Consider the following 22156-nt stretch of genomic DNA (forward strand, 5'->3'; position numbering starts at 1 on the left):
TGTGTGAGAGAGAGAGAGAGAGACTCCATTTGGAAGAATCTCCTGACCTCTCTGCGAGCTCACTCACTTGACCTGCACCGTGTTGGGTCTGTGTGAGAGAGAGAGAGAGACTCCATTTGGAAGAATCTCCTGACCTCTCTGCGAGCTCACTCACTCGACCTGCACCGTGTTGGGTCTGTGTGAGAGAGAGAGAGAGACTCCATTTGGAAGAATCTCCTGACCTCTCTGCGAGCTCACTCACTTGACCTGCACCGTGTTGGGTCTACTCATTAGCCCCGCATAAAGCTTTCTTCATCTCTCTCCCTGAGTTTGGCGTCTCACAAATAATTTTGATTCTTTCGGGGACTTCCGCTCTCTCTGCTGACCATATCCGTCTGTTCTCTCATGTATTCTATCTTCCGATTAGAGCCCTTAACGCATTAATCATGGTTCCTGTAAACTCCTGGTGCCACAGCTCCAGCATCTGTTCCGTATCTGAGTCTGGCTCCGGGGACGGCTCATGGCTTGCCTCTGTCATGCCTTGTACGTTTGGTGCCGAAGCCAGACATGTGGTGTTGTGGAGAAGGAGGCACCTCGGGCTTGATGTGAGGTTTTCGTTCATCTGGTCCGGAGGTCTGAATGTTCGATGTTTGCTGACTCTGGTGCCCTTGTCTTTGCCTGCCCCTCGAGCTCAGGCATTCCCGAACACTCCTCAGAGAGAGAAGGTCTGTGTTAGCTCCCAGGAGCCCTGCTGGTGAGCAGCGGGGTTGGAGGAGGGCAGGCATCTGTCTGCTTCGAGCCGCATCGCATCTCGGAGCTGACCAGCATCTGGGCCCCACGTGCTTTCTGCCCAGGCTGCTTCCAGCGCCCCTCACCGTGTTGACTCTGAGCTGGGAAATGTGCTTCTTCTTCTTTTGGTGAGATGGGAGGACAGGGGCTGGAGCGGGAGGGTCGCCCCTCCGCAGCCGCTGGGAGGCGGGACAGCCTTCTCCCCACCGGGTGGGCTTTGGTTGCGGAGAAGGTTCTGGGCATGGTTCAGCATGTTGCTTTTCTCCTCCTGTGGCCAGAGCCGGGAGAAATCTTGGCTGTGAGAGCTGGTGGGCTTTTCAGCCTCCGGCAATTCATCAAAATGACAGCCTTGTGTTCCTCCCAGAGGAGGCTCTAGCACGGCCGCACGGCCAGCTCCTCCTGGCTGTGCTTCTCTGGATGAACCTGTCTCTCTAGATTTCTGGGTACGATTTGTACCCTTCTCCTGGGTCCCAAGAAAAGTCCTCAGCGTGTAGTACATCTAGTTTGATCTTCTTGTAAGGACAGGAGTGATGAGGATCCTTACATATCCAGGTGCTAGAATTGTGTTGTAAGTGGTGTTGAAGGTTTTGTGTTCAGGATACATTAGCTCCTTCAAAGGAACAGGGGATGTTCTCCAATTTTCAAAGATGTAAATCCAACTTTGCTCTTGAAGTTAATCTTTAAAGTTGAATTAATGAGGTTATGTTCTAGGGAATAATAATGAAAGCTTTGGTTATTTGTTTTAATAAAATATTCTGATTTGATCATATGACCTCTAAAATCACCCCAAAGCAAATTTAATTAACGTTTTCCAGTCTATCCTGGTTCTTATTTTGTTGTTCTAAGTATATATACTTTTTTTCCAATAAACTTTTAAATTTTAAAGTATTTGGGTCTAAATTTTAAATTGGATTACCAAACCGACTGAAGGAAAAACTCCAGGGTAATTTTGATAATTGTGCAAAGAATGAAGTTTAACTTCCTGGAGGAACATGTTTCTGTTCATTCATTTCAATGCAATTGAATTCAAAAAATATATACTGATTTCTACTCTTCAATCATTAATTGGTTGAGTCATTTTTTCTGTGTATCCACTACGTGTTCCCACTGGAGACACAAATGTATTTAACATTGTTTCTCTGATGTAAAGGAAGGTAAGCAGTGAGGGGGAATGATCCGCATTATGCAGGTCCAGTCGCTGCTGTCCCTCGAGGAAATGCTCATTTGAAGACGAGTGAAGAGGGGTTTTGACAGAGGCAGCTTAGTACCGAGGGTCATGCATGGAGCCCTTGCCATAACTTGCTTGATGTGACCAATGAAGGGATGACTGGGGTTCTCACATTCGACAGGATGGGGAAGGAAACACAAGCAGAAGTGATTTCTGTGGGAAGACATGAGGCAGCACGATCAATGCAGGGCCTGTGGGTGCAGTGGTGAGTCTGACTGGGATTCAGGGAAGGAGTGTTGGGGCGGAGGGTGATGCTGGAGGAGACGGGCCAGGGTTGTACAAACACAGGCTCCTGTGTCCTGTGAAGCAGTTGGAGTTCTTTCTTGTAGGCAAGAGGAAACCATGACTGTGTTCTAAGCTTGAGTCACCTAACCAGACTTGGATGTGAGAGGTCGTTCCTGAAGTGATGGGGAGGAGGGAGGAGTGCATGACTCGTGCTGACACGTGTGATGAACACAAGATTTTCAAATATTCTAGCAATGCTGACAAATAATCAGACCACTGGGTGATCTGTAGTAAATGCTAGACAGATTGGAGAAAAAGAGATGTTATCGGAATATGGAAGTGGGATGGGTTCATTCAGCCGGAAGGTGGGGTGTCATGCAGAGACACAAGGATATGATACAAGGCTCATAAGTGGCAGAGAATGGAAGTCCAGCCTTACGGTAGAAATCTGCCTAAACTCAGTGGAAGAAATGATGGACCTGAGATATAATCGTTTGGCGACTGTCTGTAAAGTCGCTTTAGATAAGAAACATCAGGGTTGTCAAAATTATTACACAAGAATACGAAGAAAAGCATGGTCTCTATCTCATCTCAGAGTATCTTCCTCCGGGAATCTGTTAGTTATCAAGGGCAAAATAGTAACTTCTTCATAGCAGAGATATCTTGATCAGGTGATCACCTGATCAAATTAACGTCACCATCATGGGACAAGTTGAGACTGAATGCCTTCAGATACAACTCGCTGGCAAGACCATGACTTCATACCTGTGGCGTCTCCTCCAAAAATGCACACCCCGACTCTAACCAGGAGGAAACCTCCAATGAGCTGACATGGAAGGACTCTTCACGATGACTGGCCTGCACTCTGTAGAGTGTCTTGGTCATAAAATGGTGGAAGATTATTGAAAATGAAAAAGACAGAACTCAGAGCGAAGAGGACGTTAGATTGGATCTTGCCTCACATGCTTCCCATAAGGAGCATTATGGGAAAACTGCCGAAATGAATAGTCTGTGACTCAGACAACAGGGTTATATCAATAATTACTTCCTGAATACAAAAGTCATACTGTGGTTAAGACGTAGAAAGCCTTTAGTTTTTTAGAAATTACACACTGACATATGGACAACTGAAGAGTCATCATGTCTGTAACTTAGACTTAACGCTTTCCCCAAAGACTAACAAACACACACATACACACACCTAGTGACAGAGTGAGTGTAGTAACATGGTAACATGTAGGAATCACTTTTTTCAACATTATTTGTGTGACTGAAAGGTGTGTGTGTGTGTGTGTGTGTGTGTAGTGTTCTGCAATTGTATCTCCTGTACAGTTTCCTGTGACCATCACTAGCACAAGATTCAGAACAGCTCCCTCCTGGGGTCCTCATCCTACCTTCTATGGCATAGTCCTTCCTCCCCCTCCCCCGGACCCCTGGCAACCACTATCTGCCTTTCATTTACATAAAATTATCATTTCAGAGAGTGCTATAGAGATGGAATGAGACAATGGGTCATTTTTGTGATTGAGCTTCTGTCATTCAGTTCAGTCCCTGGCTGTTGCTTACACCGGTTATTTGTGCCCTTTTACTGCTCAGTGCTGTTCCATGCTGTTCCATGCTGTTCCATGCATGGTGTGGATCGACCACAGCTTGCTTCATTATTCACCCCTTGAAAGGTATTTAAGTCGCTTCTAGTTTTGAACTATTACGAATAAAACTGCTATGGGTACTGGTGTATGGATTTTTGGGTGAAGGTGTTTTTATATCTCTGGGATAAGTGCCCAAGAAGGCAATGGTTGCACAGGTTGTCTTCTGGAAAGTGCATTTTTAATTTTGAAAGAAGCGGCTACACCACTTTGCAGAGGGGCTGCCACGCTATGTTCCCAGAGGCAGTGAGTGTGCAAGTGGGTGGGCTCTCGACCTCCTCAGCACTGTCTGGTGGGGGGCTCTCTTTACTGGGGCCGCCCTGATAGGTCTGCTGTGACCCTCGTTGTGGTCGAGTTCGCACTTCCCAGTCGTTGCACTGCTGAGCGTCTTTTCATGCCTTTGTCACCTGACCATCAACTTCAGTGAAATCTATTTTCTCTCCTTTGCTCATTTTCTAATTGATTATTTGCTTTTTTACTGTTTAATTTTGAGATTTATTTACCTATTCTTGGTATCAGTCCTTTGTCCGATCTGTGGCCTGCACATATTGTCTCCTGGTCTGTGTGTTCTCTTTATCTTAACAGGGTACAACACACCCAAAATGTTTAATTTTGATGAGGCCCAATGTAGCCGTATTTCCTTTTCTACATCATGCTGTTGAGGTAAAGACTAAAAAAGCTTTAGCTGGCTCTAGATTCCAAAGGTTATCTCTTTTTTTTTTTCCCTAAAAGTCTTATGTTTATATTAAGTTTGTGATCAACATCAGTTTTGAGTTAATGTTTGCATAAGGCACGAAGGTCATTCAGAACTTCTTTTTCTTCCCTCCCCTTTCCCTCCCTCCCTCTCTCTCTCTTTCTCGCTCTCTTTCTCTCTCTCTCTCCCCCTCTGCCCCTCCCCTTCCTTCCTCCCTCCCTCTCTCTCTCTCTCTCTCTCTCTCTCCTTCCTTTCTTTCTTCTTGTGACTCTCCAGTTAATCTAGTGCTGTTTGCTGAGGTCTACCCGACATTTATAGAATGACTTTGTCCTTCGTTAAAGATCAGCTGGCATATCCGTGAGGGTCAGTGTCTGGTTTTCGTGCTCCGTTCTCTGATCTGTGTGTCTGTCCTCTGCCAATACCACACTGTGCTGGTTACCGTGGGTCTACAGTAGATTTTAATATGGAGTAAAGTTATTGCTCTTATTTTACTCTTTTCCAAAATTATTTGAACTATTCCCGGCCTGAATATTTCTATACAAATTTTGGATAGGGTTGTCAGAGAGGTTGCTGGGATTCTGATAGGAATTGCATAAACTTATAGATCAGTTTGGAGAAAATTGACGTCTTTGCTGTAATGAGTCATTATCAATTTTTATTTCTACACTTTACCTTATTACCCTGGTCAGAACTTCCGTAGGATGTTGAGTAAGGATGGTGAGAGCAGACACTCTCTTTGTATCGCAGGGAAAGCACTGAGTGTCTCACCGTTGATAGGATGCCTGTTAGGTGGCTCTGTGGTTGTTCGTTACCAGCTAAGGTCTGTTTTTTGTTTCTAGTTTGCGGATTTTTCACTGTATTGTGCATGGGTGTTAGACTTTGTCAATGCTTTTTCCGTTTCAACTGATATGTGTATATGATCTTTCCTCTTTAGCCTGTGGATGTAATGCGTTATAGTGGTTGATCACGGAGTGTTAAACCAGCCCCAAATCCTGGGAAAACCCATATTTTCATGGCGTGTGGCTTTTTGTGCAATGCTGGACGTGACTATCCACGGCTTACAATATGAGTTGTTAGATTTGACTATGCAAACTCTCTCATTAGAGGATTCCATTATAACATGGACAACTGGAGACTAAGTGTAGGAATTCTATAAAATAGAGTCCACATGTCAGACAGATGAGCTAGATGGGATAGTCCCTTTCTAGCCCTAAGACATTGGTCATACTGTGGTGACATTATACACACACACACACACACACACACATTGTCATGTTACACACATACTGTCATGCTATACACACATACACATACATACTGTCATACTGTCGTGTTACGGGGAGGACACTTGCACCTGAGTAGATGCTGTACTAGAAAGTCTTTGAAACCCCTCCAACAAGAACTCGTGCACTGAACCAGGTGAGTGACGGTGAGGTGTGTAATGTCGATGGGACAACGACCCACATAACAGGACACGTCTCTGCTTGTGTGTGGCAGAGTTCTCGGCAATGAGGAAAAAAAGGTGAATTCTTGAGACTCGGGTCCGGCGACATTTACAGCCATGGCAGCATAGTAGATGGCACAGATGCTAAGTGAGGCTCACAATAATATTGCATCAGCCATTGAACTGGGGTCCTGCATGTTCCCTGGAAGGAAGTGGGAGTGGGGGTGTGTCTTCCTGTGAGACACTGGAGACACGAGTGAGATATTTGCAGATGGAGTGCCCTGGGATTTATAGTGGAATCAGGGTACCTGATGGCTCCAAGTGCAGATACAGAAGGACTTGGTGAAGAGAGACCTGTGAGTCGGGTGGAGTTGAGCAGATGCGTGGACGAGTATTACATGTCCGTGCAGACAGCAAGCAATGGTGTGCGTATTTTGACCTTAACAATTTTATCACCATAGAAAGTTCTTGTTGCAGACACTGGATTCTTTCACATGAAATCGCAAAACTTGATCCTTATCTGACTGTTCAGGAGGCCCTTAGTCAAATCTATGAATCACATTTATGTCTCTGTTGAGGACAGGTTTTGTTTTGTTAAAACAGCACAGAGGATTATTGCTGCTCCTTCAATTAAGACTGAGATAAAGTTTTTCATTTTATACATTTTTGAGAAGAAACAGTGCTACCGTCACCCGTCTGAAGGGCTCCTTCTCTGCATCATCGGGGCTCCAGCCCCACCTGCTTTGGTCCCTGGAACAGGCTGGAAACTCTCTCCTCCCTGATGTCCACACGGGTCATTTTCAAGACGTTTCTCATCACCTTCCGATAAGCTCCCTTCTGATCGTGTAATTGAAAACTGCAGCCCCTTTACTGTGACTCACCGTTTACACACTGAGCATTTGAATTATTTATCTATGCATCGCTTGCATCTCTCTCTTCCCAAGTTACAAGTAAGATCCACGAAGACAGGAATTCTTGTCTGTTTTGTCCACTGATGAGCTTTCAGCTTTGAGGACCGTGCTGGCACCCGGAAAGCGGTCACTAAGCATGTGTTAAATTAATGAATGAACAAAGAAACGAATCACCACCAATCCAACAAGCCGAAGTATGAGTAATTTTGGGACAGGAAGTACAATTTATTGTCCGGCATGAATAAGGAAGGCGTGGCACCGAGGTTCTCATGAGTGCAGAGCCCACCCCTTGTCCAGGGAGCAGTGACCAGCAATGTCTTAGACCCCACAGTCATCTGGGATGAGCCGCTTTGCATACACCATGTCTTCAAAATCATCCTCATTAAACTGAGTAACACCCCACTTCGTGGAGGTGTGGCTCTAGGGAATGCCGGAAGGAATGGCGTCAGGAAGGCTGGACACTGGGGCAAGGAAAGACAGGACCAGAGCGCAGTTTGTCTTCTGGTGCCCAGAGAACTTGAACTTGGCCTTGCAAACGGCCTCAGTCACATGTTCCTTGTTCTGCAGCTTGGTATAGATGGACATGATGACTTGGCCCATGTGGACCCTGGTCACTGTGCCCTGAGACTGTCCAGAGACACCACAATACCTGTCTACAACCCAGATCAGGGATGGCATGAGGTCAAACATGAATGTCCACTGGAAAGGGCCAACTCCAAGGTCCTTTAGGGCCACCTATATAATCAGCAAGCTGCAGACAGCACCAAGAGGCCACTGCCTACAGCTGTGGCTCACTGGATCCCCATGGGGAAAGAGCTTGGCATCAGATGAAGTGTGAATATTCCTAAGGTGAGCAGTCTGGTTCTCCTGCTTCTTCCTCACAAACTGAGGCAAAGACACAGATGGTTAATTTTTTTAATTAAATTTATTTTTTCACTGTTCCAAGACTCATTGTTTATGCACCACACCCAGTGCTCCATGCAATCCGTGCCCTCCTCAATACCCACCACCAGGCTCACCCATCCTCCACCCTCTCCCCTTCAAAACCCTCAGTCTGTTTCTCAGAGTCCGCAGTCTCTCATGGTTCGTCTCCCCCTCGGATTTCCCCCTAGTCACTTCTCCTCTCCATCTTCCCATGTCCTCCGTGTTATTCCTTGTGCTCCACAAGTAAGTGAAACCATATGATGATTGACTCTCTCTGCTTGACTTACTTCACTCAGCATAAACTAAGATGGTTAATTTTTATTGGTTTTTCAGGTTGCTTTCTAAAAACTTTGAAACTATCAAAAAGACTAATGGTGCTTGGGCTGTAACGAAGCCTACAGGAACGTAAACGTGTTTCATACTTTAGTGACATCAGGTGGTGTGATGCTTGCCATTACTGCCAAGTTTAATATTTTCCTTCAGCAAATAAGGGAAGAAGTAGTTTTAGTCTAGAAAAAGCAATGCGTTTCCATGTCATGAAGATCTTTAAAAAGCACTATTAGAAAACAAAAACAAAAATAAATCAAGTGTGAATTTTCAGCAGAAGTACCCACACAACTTAATGAAATGTATTTTATTAGCTTGTCACTGGGTGAGAGGTTAACAGCCATTTCGTGCAAGCTCATTAAGAGAAGTGGAACTCAGGCTCACGTTCGAGTGGATCTCCAGGGGGACACACAACAATGTGTCCCCTTTATGGACATCCAAGCCCCAGCCTCTCAACAATAATGCATCTTGCAGTTGGAGTTGAACAGTCTTCTTTCTAGAAACTTCTGGAGAAGCTGTGTCGATGATTTTGCCTGCAGTTAGGGACACATCCCATTCTGTGCTAAAAATCCCTTCATCACACACTAGAGATTCCCTTCATTGGCCTTACTGTACTACTTAATTGCTTGTTATTATTGTTTTCCAAATTTCACCTCTTTCAAACCCAGTCTCCACCTCCAAAACAGGGACGTTATTAATAGCGTGCGGCTGCAAACCTCAGAGGGCAGATTCCCCGATTCCTGGAGGGACGACCCCAGGCCGCGATTCCTCCCAGCACTTTCCTGACCCAGGCAGAGCTCCTTCCTTCCATGCCATCTTCATATCTGTGTCAGGACCCAAAGAAAAGACCAGTAAAAATAAGTGACTGTGCCCAGTTCATGAGTTCTCATCCACATAATTGGCTTTAGGGTTCCTTGGGGTTGTAGAGAGCAAGATAGAGTCGTGGGTCAAGCAGTGACATCAGCAGCCTAGGCCAGATACAGCAGATGCCCACACAGGCTGGGGGCACCAGGAACAGATAACCCAGATAGCCAAGAGAGCCTGGAGGAACCGGGGCTGTCATCACTGGAACCAGCGGAGCTTGGCCAAGACCCAAGACTGGTTAGACCCAAGACTGGGCCAATACCCAAGAACTCCTCCCCTTTCAAAGGGGAGGAGTTCTGCAGCAAACCGTCAGACTCGACGGTGCCCCTCCCATGTCTGACCACCTCTGAAAGGTGGATCTCTGCCCAGAACAGAGATGCTGCGTGGCTTGAACCTCGGAGATGGTGGGTGTGGGGAGCTGAGGAGCTGAGGCCTTGCCTCAGTGTGCACTCGCAGACTGGCTTCGTGCTTGGCTTGTGAACTTCCCTTGTGTCTTGTTTGTTGTGGGTCTTTGACTTGTGCTTTGCCTTGTGTGATGCATGGGAAGCAGCATTAAATGTGTACGAAATGTCACTGAGTTTGGGATCCTGAGCCGGCTTCACAACTGTGTTAAGTTTGCTTTATGACTGGATAAGGCTGACATGATGGAAAGACACGACTCGTGTGTGCACCTTTGTAGCGTGCTCGTGACCCATGGGGGACTCAGGGTCTACTCCCTCCTGCGCCCTACAAGCCCGGTGCCGAGGGGGGCAGTCCTTCAGAACGCAGAGCTCTCAACAGAATGACCATTTGAAACCAAACATATTAAAGATATTAAATTTTATTTTATTTTGTTTTTATTTAATTTTTATCTATTTTTAAATTTAAATTTTATTTTTTCCCAGTGTTCCAAGATTCATTGTTTATGCACCACACCCAGTGTTCCATGCGATCCGTGCCCTCTTTAGTACCCACCACCAGGCTCACCCATATTCCCACCCCCCCCCTCCAAAACCCTCAGTCTGTTTCTCAGAGTCCACAGTCTCTCATGTTTCATCTCCCCCTCTGATTTCCCCCAACTCCCTTCTCCTCTCCATCTCCCAATGTCCTCCGTGTTATTCCTTATGCTCCACAAGTAAGTGAAACCACATGATAATTGACTCTCTCCGCTTGACTTATTTCACTCAGCATCATCTCTTCCAGTCCCGTCCATGCTGACACAAAAGTTGGGTATTCGTCCTTTCTGATGGAGGCGTCATACTCCATAGTGTATATGGACCATATCTTCCCTATCCATTCGTCCGTTGAAGGGCATCTTGGCTCTTTCCAGTTTGGTGATTATGACCATTGCTGTTATGAATATTGGGGTACACATGGCCCTTCTCTTCACTCCATCTGTATCTTTAGCATAAATACCCAGTACTGCAATTGCAGGGTCATAGGGAATCTCTATTTTTAATATCTTAAGGACTCTCCACACTGTCTTCCAAAGTGTAAATTATTTCATCCTCTATATCTTGAAGCATAATATTAAGATTTATTTGTTGAAAGCATAAAGGAATCCTTTAATAAATAAATAAATAAATAAATAATTTAAAAATAATGGCGTTCTAGTGAACACCAAACAACATTCTTTTAAAAGTCATGTTTTTGTGGAAATCCTGGTTTTTCACACGGATGAAATACGGTATTGCGTCTCATCCTTTCTGGCCATTAGTCATTATGTGTATCTTGCTTTACTTAAAATATATGCTCCTAATTATTTTTCTTTTCAATAGTGAAAAATTTCCATTTTCCATGAATTTACCATCTTGAATTGGTTGTTAGAGTATTTGCTGTGAAAGAGAAAAAAAAATCCACATCAATATTCATGGGAAAAAAAGGGTCCATACAAAAACTAATTGATAAACTCTTTTCAAGTTTCTTTTTGGTTTAACTAAAGAAACCTTTCTGTAGTAAACAGTAACTGCCTGAAAACTGACCCCCCAAAATAATTAAATGTGGTGAGATCATCTGTACCAGGGGCCTAGTGTGGACTCTGGTACTTGCACAGATCTGAGAACACGCTTTCTGCTCTGGGGCTGCCAGCTGCCTGAGGCTGGGCTGGCCACGCACTCACTGCCCCCTCCTGATCTGCAGAACGTCCCACCTTGTGGGTGTAGCTGGGTGAAATAGGCCAATGAGTATGGAAATCACTTGGAATTGTTCCTGGAGCATCACAAGGACTCAGATGATAGTCGTTAATAATTGGGTGACAGTGATGACCACGATGATGACGGTGACGATGGTGGTGCTGATGGTGATGGTGGTGATATGATGGTGGTGATGATGGTGACGATGATGGTGATAATGGTGGTGAAGGTTGTGGTGATGATGGTGGTGATGATGGGGGTGATGGCAATGGTGGTAGTGATGGTGGTGAAGGTGGTGGTGATGATGGTGACGATGATGGTGATGATGGTGGTGAAGGTGATGGTGATGATGGTGGTGATGATGGTGATGGCAATGGTGGTAGTGATGGTGGTGATGGTTGTGGTGATGATGGTGGTGAAGGTGATGGTGATGATGGTGGTGAAGGTGGTGGTGATGATGGTAGCGATGGCGATGACAATGACGGTGACATCCCAGGTACCTGGGACAAGTTGCCAAAAATTATTGCTTGTAGTACTTTCTAAAGACCATTGATAACATCTGAAACTCATTAATCTGTGGGAAAAACACATTTGTGCCTTCCCATGTGGACCTCGGATATCATAATAAAGGAGACAAACGGGGCGTGGGGAGGTAGGGGATATTCTGAAGCCCCCCACAAGCACCAGGAGGTGCTCTGAACAGATCCTCTCTCCACATTCTGCTGTGCTCTAAATCACACTTCATTTTTCGTTTTTATAATGATGGGACCTGGTGCTACTCTCCTGTCCTGCATCATGGCGCAGCCTGTTCTACTGTCACCCGCAAGGTGGCTTAAGACAGGCTCTGCTGCCTGCTCTGCTCCCACCTTCCAAGGAAGACTGACTTTCCCAGGCTCAAGGCTCCCAATGCACCATCTCTTCTCCCCTCTGGTCTCCTCTTGGGTCTGTCCGTTTCCTTTCTCTCCTGTGTGTTCAACCGTCCTTTCCCTGAGTCCTTTCCTTCACTTTAGAAACGCACCAAGTGTCCTTAACCACGCACACCCCGTGTCAGCTACCTCTCTCTCCCAATTCGCTTTCTTTATGAGTGCGCTCAAGCTTCTCGGCAGTCAAGGTGGCAGTGGGCACCTCTTCTTTCTACATGATTCCTCATTCGGCTTCATGCCTGCAGGTCCTCCTCATGTCAGCCCTTCTGCTGAGACCACCCTCCAGCAGGCCTGACAACCGAATCCAGTGGTCTTGGTTATTGCCCTTCCTGGAACACCTGGCCCATGCCACCAGGCTGTTCTGCATTTCTCCTCATGTTTCTGATTATCTTGTGTGTTTTCTCTTGTGGCTTGTCTTTGTATGACTGCCCTTTGATAATGATACTCCCTAGGGTAATATTCTGGGCTCTTTTCTCTGTCTAAATGTTCTCCTGGAGTGGTATCAGTCACTATAATCCATTTGTTTGCTATTGTCAAATACGTCTCTAGCATCCGTCCATCTTATGTGCTCTGTATTAGCTTATGAAAATGGGTTTAATTGCATGCCTGTTAAGTCTGGTTTGAAGGCCATGCCTCATAGTCTTGATATCATCATACCAGCTTTCCTCTAAGGTCACGCACTCCGTCTTCATAGTTCTCACTGTGAGACCTTCTTTAAATAGATATTAATATCATCACCTGAATTTGCAATTTTAATCAGCTCAGATTTCTGCATTTAGGTAGCTTTGTTTAGCTAAATCAAGCTATATGGAGTTCTCTTGGTACAAATGGTTTAAGCTTTTTCCCAAATATTTTTATTTGAGCATGCATTTTTAACTGATTTTCCAAAAGACACAGATGAGTGTGGATCCACGGAAAGCACTCATAATCCCAAGTTAAACACCATTCCCTGTAAAGCAGACTAGCCAGGATTAGGGATGGTTTTGAGCAAGACAGAGTGGTCCACTGGGAGACTGAACAAGCAAATCTGATTTAATTATACAATATAAAACTCCACAAACACATTGAAAATTCTATTAAAGATTTAGAAGTTTGACATTATGCAAAAAAGGACAATGCTTTGTGGTTTCCAGTGTACAAGTCTTTTAGATCTTTTGTTACATTTATTCCTAACCATGTAATTCTTTTTGATGTAATAAATAAACTTGCTTTCTTCATTTCCTCTTTGACTTGGTTATCTTCAGTGTATAGAAACATAATTGGTTTTCATGTGTTGCTCTTGTATCCTGTCACTTTTTGGATTCTCTTCTGTGGTTTTAACAGATTTTTGTGTATGGTTTTATACGTGTAAGATTGTGCCACCTGTGAATAAAATGATTTCACTTCTTCCTTTATGATTGGATGGCCTTTCTTTCTTTCTCTGTGCCATTGCTCTGGTCTGAACATCTAGTTCTCGGATGTTCTTAAGACCAGGAGGCATGGAGCTCATGAATACAAACACCATGGGGACATGTCATTCACTCCCATGGCTACCGCACTCCACGCCATCTCATCTCAGATGAGTTTCAAAGGGACATAATTCAGAAATTTTTATGCATTCTTTTTCATGGAAAACCATAATTTATTTATTCACTTCAAGCTTAAGGCCTTAGGTTGAATAAAACCATTTTCGCCTTATTCACTTTCAAAAGAATGAGATCACCAGTAGTTTCCTAAAACTCAGAGACCATCCCGTGGGTCTGTCTGTTGGGGCCTTCAGTGCAGGCTGAGGGTAGAGGCCGTGGAGGGTCACCGTGGGAGAGGGGTCAAGGGCATCCCCCGGGGACCGTGACCACCGTGCAGGTTCTAAGGAGCTTGGCCTTTTAGAACTCAGTCAATGGAAAGTCATGAGAGTTTTCCGTCTAATCGGAGCTGTGTTCTAGAAAGACAATTCATTCATCACAGAAAAGAATGGATTCTTGGAGACCAGACAAGGTGACAGATTCATCTGGACGTGATTCTCTGAACATTGTCCGCGCAGTTCCTTGTCCGTCTGTCCTTGCTTCTTTCTCCACTTGTGCAAGTGGTTTCCTCCTTATCGCTTTCTTCCTTCCCGCTGGCTTGGCTTTGACTCGACAGAAACACCGCCTGGTGTCGAGGTCGATGACAGCTGATGCTGTGGAAGCAAGGCTGGTTTCCCAGCCCTGGGCAAGGACCGCTGCTCTTGGACGGACTCAGGAACCTTCTAGGATGGCAGTGGAAGTAGGAAGGAGTGGGTGTGCTATGGATGCAGCTAATCAAAGTAAAGCCCGATGACAAATGAGAGAAGTAAAATGTAATATTTTTTTCTTAAAAAAGAATGTCTTTACCTTTAATGTTAATTTAAATACATCATTGGAAAAGCATGGTTGAATCACCTCATGAAAACTCTCAGCTAAAAGAAAGTAAAATAAAACTCACCGATTGTCATCTTAAATCTCAAACACTAAATATGAAACACATCACCTGCGCAACGCCGAGCTGTCTTGAAGATAATAAGCGTATAGCCTGAACCACGTTTGGGTTGCTTTCTCCCACATCTGGTTGTAAGTCAACAGCTTGGGAGCAAAACCTCTCTCTCCATTTTCTGTCACCTGAAAGTGGGTGTCCTTGCTTCGAGGCTTTATCCCTATTCTGTGTGGAAAACACACACCTGTGGATTTATTCACCCGGTTTTCCATTAGAATGCAAAATTAGCATGGCTTTCCTGTTTGTTCCTTGTTGGTGACAAGCTGGGGAGGGGGGTGTGCTGGTGGCAGGCTGGCTGTGGGGTCCCCGGTCCCTGTGGGGTCCCCGGTCCCTGTGGACACAGAAGAGAGAGGGCATAATCTCATGCACTGACTCCCTCCATTTTGGCAAAATCCCTGCCGTTTGAGATGAATTGGAACAGGAGCAGTAATGCCCACTTGGGAAAAATTGTTACAAGCAGTCAGTATGGAAATTATAAGACGAAACTGCCTGGTTTTAAAAATATATATTATTTATTTATTTGAAAGAAAGAGGGAGCACAAATGGAAGGGCAGAGGGAGAGGGAGGAGCAGGCTTCCCGCCAAGCAGGGACCCTGATGTGGGACTCGATCTCAGGACCCTGGAATCATGACCTGCGCTGAAGGCAGGCACTTAACTGCCTGAGCCCTCCAGGCGCCCCAAAACTGGTTTTAACCACAAAGAGCCTGGCCCTACGTCCAGCCCGCCGAACGTGTGTGTTTCTTTCACCCCCACTGGCTGTGTAACCGTGGGGGTTCTGCCGGGCTTCTCTTCCTGTCAGTGAGCTCGTCTTCAGAACGCAGTTGGCAATGGTGGCCCTGGGGACCACCGGGTCCTGACAAGCGGTAGGCGTCTGGCACATGGGAAGCGCTGTACATGCTCCTGCAAAAGCACACGATGTGTTAAACCTGCTGACAGTACATGCAGGCTTTTCCCTCCTTCCCGAAAGAGAATGTGCGACAAAGTCCTTGGCTCCTGCCTGAGATAGGGTTGCCAGGTTTAGAAGTAAGAATACAGGAGACCCTGGTAAATCTGAACTTCAGTGAACAATGATTATTGTTGTTTTTCTAGTATAAGTAGCTCATGCTGCTTTTGGGTGGTACCGATACTAAAAATCATCCATTGCTTTTCTGTGATTCAACTTTAACTGGGTGTTTTGTATCTTCTCTGGGAACCCTAGAAGGGATTACACTGAAAGATTGTTTTTACTGGTTTGGGGGTTATTCTGAGATCTTACCCTTTTCTCAATCACGTCATGTTGTGTTGAGCAACGGAGGGGTAGCGCAGCAAGAAATGAGATGCATTATGGCCTGGGTATAGCATGTGTCTGGTCATTTAGATATTCCTTGTTCCTCATTTATAAAACAGATGTGACCGACCAGACAGGCTCTATGTTATTATGTGTAAATAAGTTAACTAATACAACAGGCTTTAAAAAGTGCCTGTTGCAAGGGGTGTTAGAGAGGAGAAGGGAGTTGGGGGAAATTGGAAGGGGAGGTGAATCATGAGAGACTATGGACTCTGAAAAACAATCTGAGGGGTTTGAAGCGACGGGGGGTGGGAGGTTGGGGGTACCAGGTGGTGGGTATTATAGAGGCACGGATTGCATGGATCACTGGGTGTGGTGAAAAAATAATGAATACTGGTTTTCTGAAAATAAATAAATCAATTTAATAAAAAAAAATTTAAAAAATGCCTGGTGCGTAATAAGTGCTCAAAATTCTAATTGTCACCGTATTTTACCTATTCTATTATATTCACATTTTTTGGACATTTTAGGATTCTTAAAATTGGGGGTTTCTTTCAAATATGGGCAATCGGCTACCCCTGTTGGCCTGCTTCATCTGCCATCCTAGATGTTCATTGTGTTGTGACTTCAACTGGTTATCTGCATTATTTGGAAAAAAAAAAAATGCTTCACTCCCTAGGAGAGAGAATTCACAGGCACAGCAGGGAATCTAAAGGAGATGCGAGAAGAGAAGTCTTTTTCTTAGAAGAAGTTCTAGGCTCAGGGAAAGATGAGCCTTTCACAGATAAAAGTCATCTGAACACCTGAGTAAGGTGTGTTCGTGTTTTGTGCATTTTCATGAACACGAACTGGAACAGTCAAAGAATAGTTTGTTTAGAAGTAGAATCCTTGAAAACGGGATTTTGACAAGATATACGCACACCCGCGTTTATGTCAGCGATATTCACAATAGCCGAGATATGGAAACAATACAAATGCCCACCAGTGGATGAATGGATAAAAACCAGAAATCGGGGACCATGAGGTATTACTCAGCCACGAGAAAGACGGGCACCTTGTCATTCGTGACAACATGGATGGGCTTTGAGCACATGGTTCCAAGAAAGAGAAATCAGGCAGAGAAAGACAAGTACTGCATCGGGTCACCTACATGGGGAATGTAAAAAGTTAAACCTAAAGAGAGGGAGAGAGAGAGGAAGAGAGAAATGTGATCACCAGGTGATGGAGCTTGAGGTGACAAGACGGATGGTGCTCAGGCTACAAACGTGTAACAAGTCTGTAACAAATTAGAGAGGTAATGTCCGCCATGAGGAATATTGACAATATTGGGCTACAGTGATGGGGTGTTCCTATGGCAGCCCCAGCACAACAGTAACACACCACACGCCCTGAATTCACAAAAGGAAACATGTCTAATTTGTCAAGTCTTCTGCCATGACTAGACTAGTCTTCTGCCCTCCTCTTGAGGCAACAAAGCTTTTATATCTTAGATGTTTCTATTTACGTGAAATGTGTGTATAATATACATACTGAATTACACATGTAAGACAGTACAACATTTCTCTTTGACTTATTCCACTTACCATAATGTCTTCAAGACCCATTCAGGTGGCTGCAAATAGCAAGATTTCATTCTTATTTATACGTATGTGTTTACACTGATTTATGTATCCATTTGCCCATTGGTGAGCTCTTAGGGTTTTTTCCACATCTTGGTTATTGTAAATGATGCTGCATGGACATGAGGGTGTGTGTATATATCTTTTTCAATTAGTGATTTTGTTTTGTTTGGACAAATACTTAGAAATGGGATTGCTGGATCCTCTGGTAAGTTTTACTTTAAAACTTTTTGAGCAAACTCCATACTTCGACCATAGTAGCTACATCAGTTTACAGTTTCATTTAAGTGCACAGGAATTCCCTTTTCTTCACTCACATCCATGCCAGCACTTGTTATTTCCTGTCTTTTTGGCAATCACCATTCTAGCAGGTAGAGATGATATCTCATAGTGGTTTTGATTTGCATTTCCCTTGTGATGAGTGGCATTAAGCATCTTTTCTGGTACTTGTTGTCCATCTGTATGTCTTCCTTGGAAAGATGCCTATTCAGATATTCTGTCCATTTTCAAATTGGATTTTTTTTTTTTGCCACCAATTTGTATGAGTTCTTTATATATTTTGGATATTAGCTTCTGGTCAGATATATGATTTACAGATTTTTTAAAAATCCCATTTAGTAATTTGGTTTTTCATTTTGTTGATGATTCCCTTTGCTGTACAGAAGCTTTTAATTTGGTTTCATCCCACTTTTTAATTTTTGATTTTGTTGTTTTGTTTTGGCGTCAGATTCAAAAAATCATCACCAATACTGGTGTTGGAGCTTACCGCCTGTTTTCCTTTAGGAATTTTATACTTTCAAGTCCTCTGTTTGCATCCATTTTGAGTTAATTTTTATGGGTGAGTGAGTGGTCCAGTTTTATTCTTTTCTTTGTTGCTGTCCAGTTTTTCCAGCACCGTATATTGAAGTGACTGCCTTCTCCTCATTGTATATTCTTGGCTCCTTTGTTGTAAATTAACCCATTGCTCTGTGTGTCTGCTTTGTGCAAATACCATATTGTTTTCATGGCTATAGTTTTGTAATATACTTTGAAAGGGAACATGATGCCTCCAGCTTTGTTATTCTTTGTCAGGATTGCTTTGGTTATTCAAGATCTCCTACAGTTCTATACAAATTTCATGATTGTTTTGTCCTGCTTCTTTCAGAAATGCCATTGTAGTTTTGGTAAGCCTTGCACTGAATCTGCTTATTGCTTGGCGTAGGGCGGACATCTTAATATTAATTCTTCCATTCCATGAGCATCGGATACCTTTCTCTTTATTTGTATCTCCTTCAAGTTCTTTCTTTATCATCTTACAGTTTCAATGCATAGGACTTTCACCTTTCACTTTCACCTTTCAACTTATTTCTAAGTATTTGATTCTCTTTGATGCAATTATAAATGGGATTGTTTTGTTAATTTCTTTTGATAGTTTATTATTACTATATAGAGATGCAACAGATTTTTTTGTGTATTCCTTTTGTATCCTGTGACTTTACTGAATTCATTGATTAGTTCTAACAGTTTTTGATGGGATATTCAGTATTTTCTATATAGCGTATCATGTCATCTGCAAATGGTGACAGTTTTATTTCTTTCCTTCGAATTTGGACATTTGGACTTTTTCCTTTCTTTTTTCTCTATTTTTCTTTCTTCCCCTCCCCTCCCCCCTCCCCTCTCTCCCTCCCCCTTTCCTCCTCCTGCTCCTCCTCCTCCTCCTGCTCCTGCTCCTGCTCCTCCTGCTCCTTCTTGTTTTTCTAATCGCTCTGGACAGGACTTTTCTATTTCTTGATGTTAGAGTAAAAGTTTTCAGCTTTTTATTTTGGGTATGATGCTGGCTGTGGGTAGCCGTTCACGGGTTTTATCGTGTGGAGGTGTGTTCCTTCTCTATCTGCTTCACTGAGATTTTTTAACACAAGTTGATGTTGAATTTTGTCAAGTGATTTTTCTGCATCAGCCGAGTGTATCATGAGGTGTTTAATCCTTCATTTTGTTACTGTGGTCTTCACGCTCCCTAATTTGCTGATGTTGAAACATCCTCTCCTCCCTGGAATACATTCCCCTTGAACATGGCCTATGATCCTTTTAATGTATTGGTAAATTTGGTCTGCTAGTGTTTTGTGGAGGATTTTTCTAATAATGACATTTCCGCATCAATAAGAGGACATTGTTTATTTTTATTCTCGAGACCAGTCCTGTTAGGCGAGGAGAAACCACATCTCCTATGCTCTCGAGAAACAGTCTTCATGCAGCTGGTGTTTACCGAGCATGCACAGTGTGCTAGGCACCGGGTTATGCAAAGTGACACAAAAGCAAAGAAGGTTGCCCTGAGCCCGCTGTATTCTAGGTCAGAGGCTGGCAGATGTTTTCTGCAAAGGGCCAGATGTTCCTGTTCTAGGCTTTGTGTCCATACAGTCTCTAGCTTCCACTCAGCCCTGCGTCCTGGTGTGACGGTTGCATAGATGGTACTTGGATGAGTGTCACTGTGTTGCCAAAACTGTATGGACTGGATGTGAATAGCCTCTGACTGCTACGTGTCATAAAGTATTATTTTTATTGGAATATTTTTCGTCCATTTGAAAACATAAAACCATCCTTAGCTCTCAGGCTGTGCAGACACGGTGGTTGACTGGAGTTGGCTCACAGGCCATGTCCTGCCCATGACCTGGAGCTGAGCGGAGCTGGACACAAGCAAACAGGCCGATGACAGACAGCAGACACCTTGAGGGAAAGCACATAGAATGGGCTGCACCCAAGTCTGCGAGACAAGGTCTCCTGTGGGAAGGGGAGGCCGGGAGGCTTCTCCAAAGGTGAAATGGGCAGCATGGGAATGAGGACGGGCAGCTGGCACTCAGAGCGCGGGGAAGAGCCTGTGCACGGAGCTCAAGGAGGAAAGCCGCTGCGGAGGCTGGAGCAGCTTGGGAAGACCCGTGGGAAGGAAGGACGCCGCAGAAGGTCAGAGAAGGCTGAGCCGAGGGAGAGAGGAAGGAAGGTCCGGCGCCGGGCGGTGAGGCTGCCGGGCGGTGAGGCTGCCGGGTGGTGAAGATGCGGCCACAGACACCTTTGGCAGGCGGGGGTCCCTCGTGCTGACGCCAGGGGTAACTCAGTGAATCTGCATTCGCAAATAGAGGCTCACTGGAGTTACCAGGGGAACGCACCTTGTGTGTGTGCATGTGTGTGCACGTGTGTGCACATGCGTCGGGAGAGGTAGATCCCTCAGCATCTGCTGTGGGCCAGGATGGCACTCTTCCATCACTGCTGATGTGGGCTCAGACGCGGGGAATTAGACCTAGAAACCGAATGACTGGCCGCCATTTATTCAGTTCCAAAAACCATCATCTGATTCTAAAGCCCGAGCTGTGCCTTCAGTTGCCAAAAGAAATGAAAAAGGAAATAATCGTCCATAATAGTGATAATATCTTCCATAGTGCGTGAGAAAAAAATAAGAACAAAGGAATAGATTTGTTTTGGGAATGGAATGAGGCTTAATCATGAGCTACTCTTATATCTTTATTTTGAAAATGTATTTTTTTGTTTATAACCTAAGCTCTGTAATGACACAGAAGAGAAAGGTTTCATGACGACGTTTTTGAGCTCATGCCCTGTTTACTGCCTCACTGTTTATCCTTCCGGAAAAGGAGGTCTCCGTTCTTGTTCACTCTGTGGATGTGCCCGCACTCGCAGACGCTGCGACAAAAGATCAGCTGCTCTTTCTCCTTGTTTTCATTTAATCTATTTGTCTTTCTTTGACAGATTTCCAGCATTGTTCCTGAACTCAGATTTCAGCGAAGAAACTCCTGGTTTTAGTGAAGACCTTGGGTTTTTCCCTAAGACCTGGTTATGGATACAGTCTGTGATTTTTTTGTCACTCCTAGAAAAGCAAGGCCCGGGGTGCAGCTGGAAGTTTCAAAGCGGTTGGACGTTTGGGGCTCTGGACTGTGTGTATTACTGTGCTTGTTCAAACGGGACTTGTTGAATGGTTGGACACTGCACCTCCGGGGAGACGGGTGCTCAGGGGTAAGGACCGGCCCGGACACCACCGTCCGCGCTCACACCTGGCCTGTGGCTGACAGAAGTTGATTTGGCAGAGTTTTGAGAAGACTTTGGCCTGTGTCTTATTTGTGTCAGTGTCTCTGTTACATGACAGTGAGGAAGATGACCTCAACACGCTCGCTCACCGAAAAGCACAAAGGTACATTGTGACCACGGGCTGGTGATGTGGGAAAGCTTCGTGGGTCCTCATCTGTGGACTCCAGATTTGGGGATTTATGGACTCACTAAGCTTTACTGGTAATCGCAATATCAAAGCCCAGGGCACACACATGGCCCATTACAGACCCCCACGAACGGCCGGCGCCTCAGCCCCCACGTGGCGCTGGAAGGACAGCACACCGCCCTCTCGTTGCACCTTGGACTGGAGACAAGTGTCCTTCCTATTGTCTCTTAAGTGACACGTACTTTTGTTTTGCACTTTTGTGGTTTTGTTGGTGACTTTAGTGTGTGCCACGTGTCCATGGTGGAGTACAGAAGAGCTGTCCGGGCTCCTAAGGGCAAGGGGTTGTGACTGCTCGTGGAGGAGGTGTGAGTGTGGCTGGAGGCCGTCACACTCGGGCCTGAGTCACAGACCGCCGGCCAGGAGTTCAGTGATAATGACTCAACAATGTACATGAAATAAAGTTTCTTTCAAACACACATACAGCAAAGTCACGTCTTCACTGAGTGAAATGTTGTGACCAGAG

General features: G+C 44.8%; 1 non-coding gene across 1 annotated transcript; it reads right to left on the reverse strand.

Annotated features, from left to right (window-relative positions):
* Positions 1-7623: 7623 nt before the first annotated feature.
* On the reverse strand, positions 7624-7752 carry LOC123393423. The gene has a single exon (XR_006608200.1). It is a non-coding gene; the product is annotated as a small nucleolar RNA SNORA70 (small nucleolar RNA).
* Positions 7753-22156: the final 14404 nt, after the last annotated feature.

The sequence above is a fragment of the Mustela putorius genome, unplaced genomic scaffold, assembly GCF_011764305.1.
Source record: "Mustela putorius furo isolate JIRA1106 unplaced genomic scaffold, ASM1176430v1.1 tig00000835_pilon_pilon_pilon, whole genome shotgun sequence".
Lineage (NCBI taxonomy): Eukaryota > Metazoa > Chordata > Mammalia > Carnivora > Mustelidae > Mustela > Mustela putorius.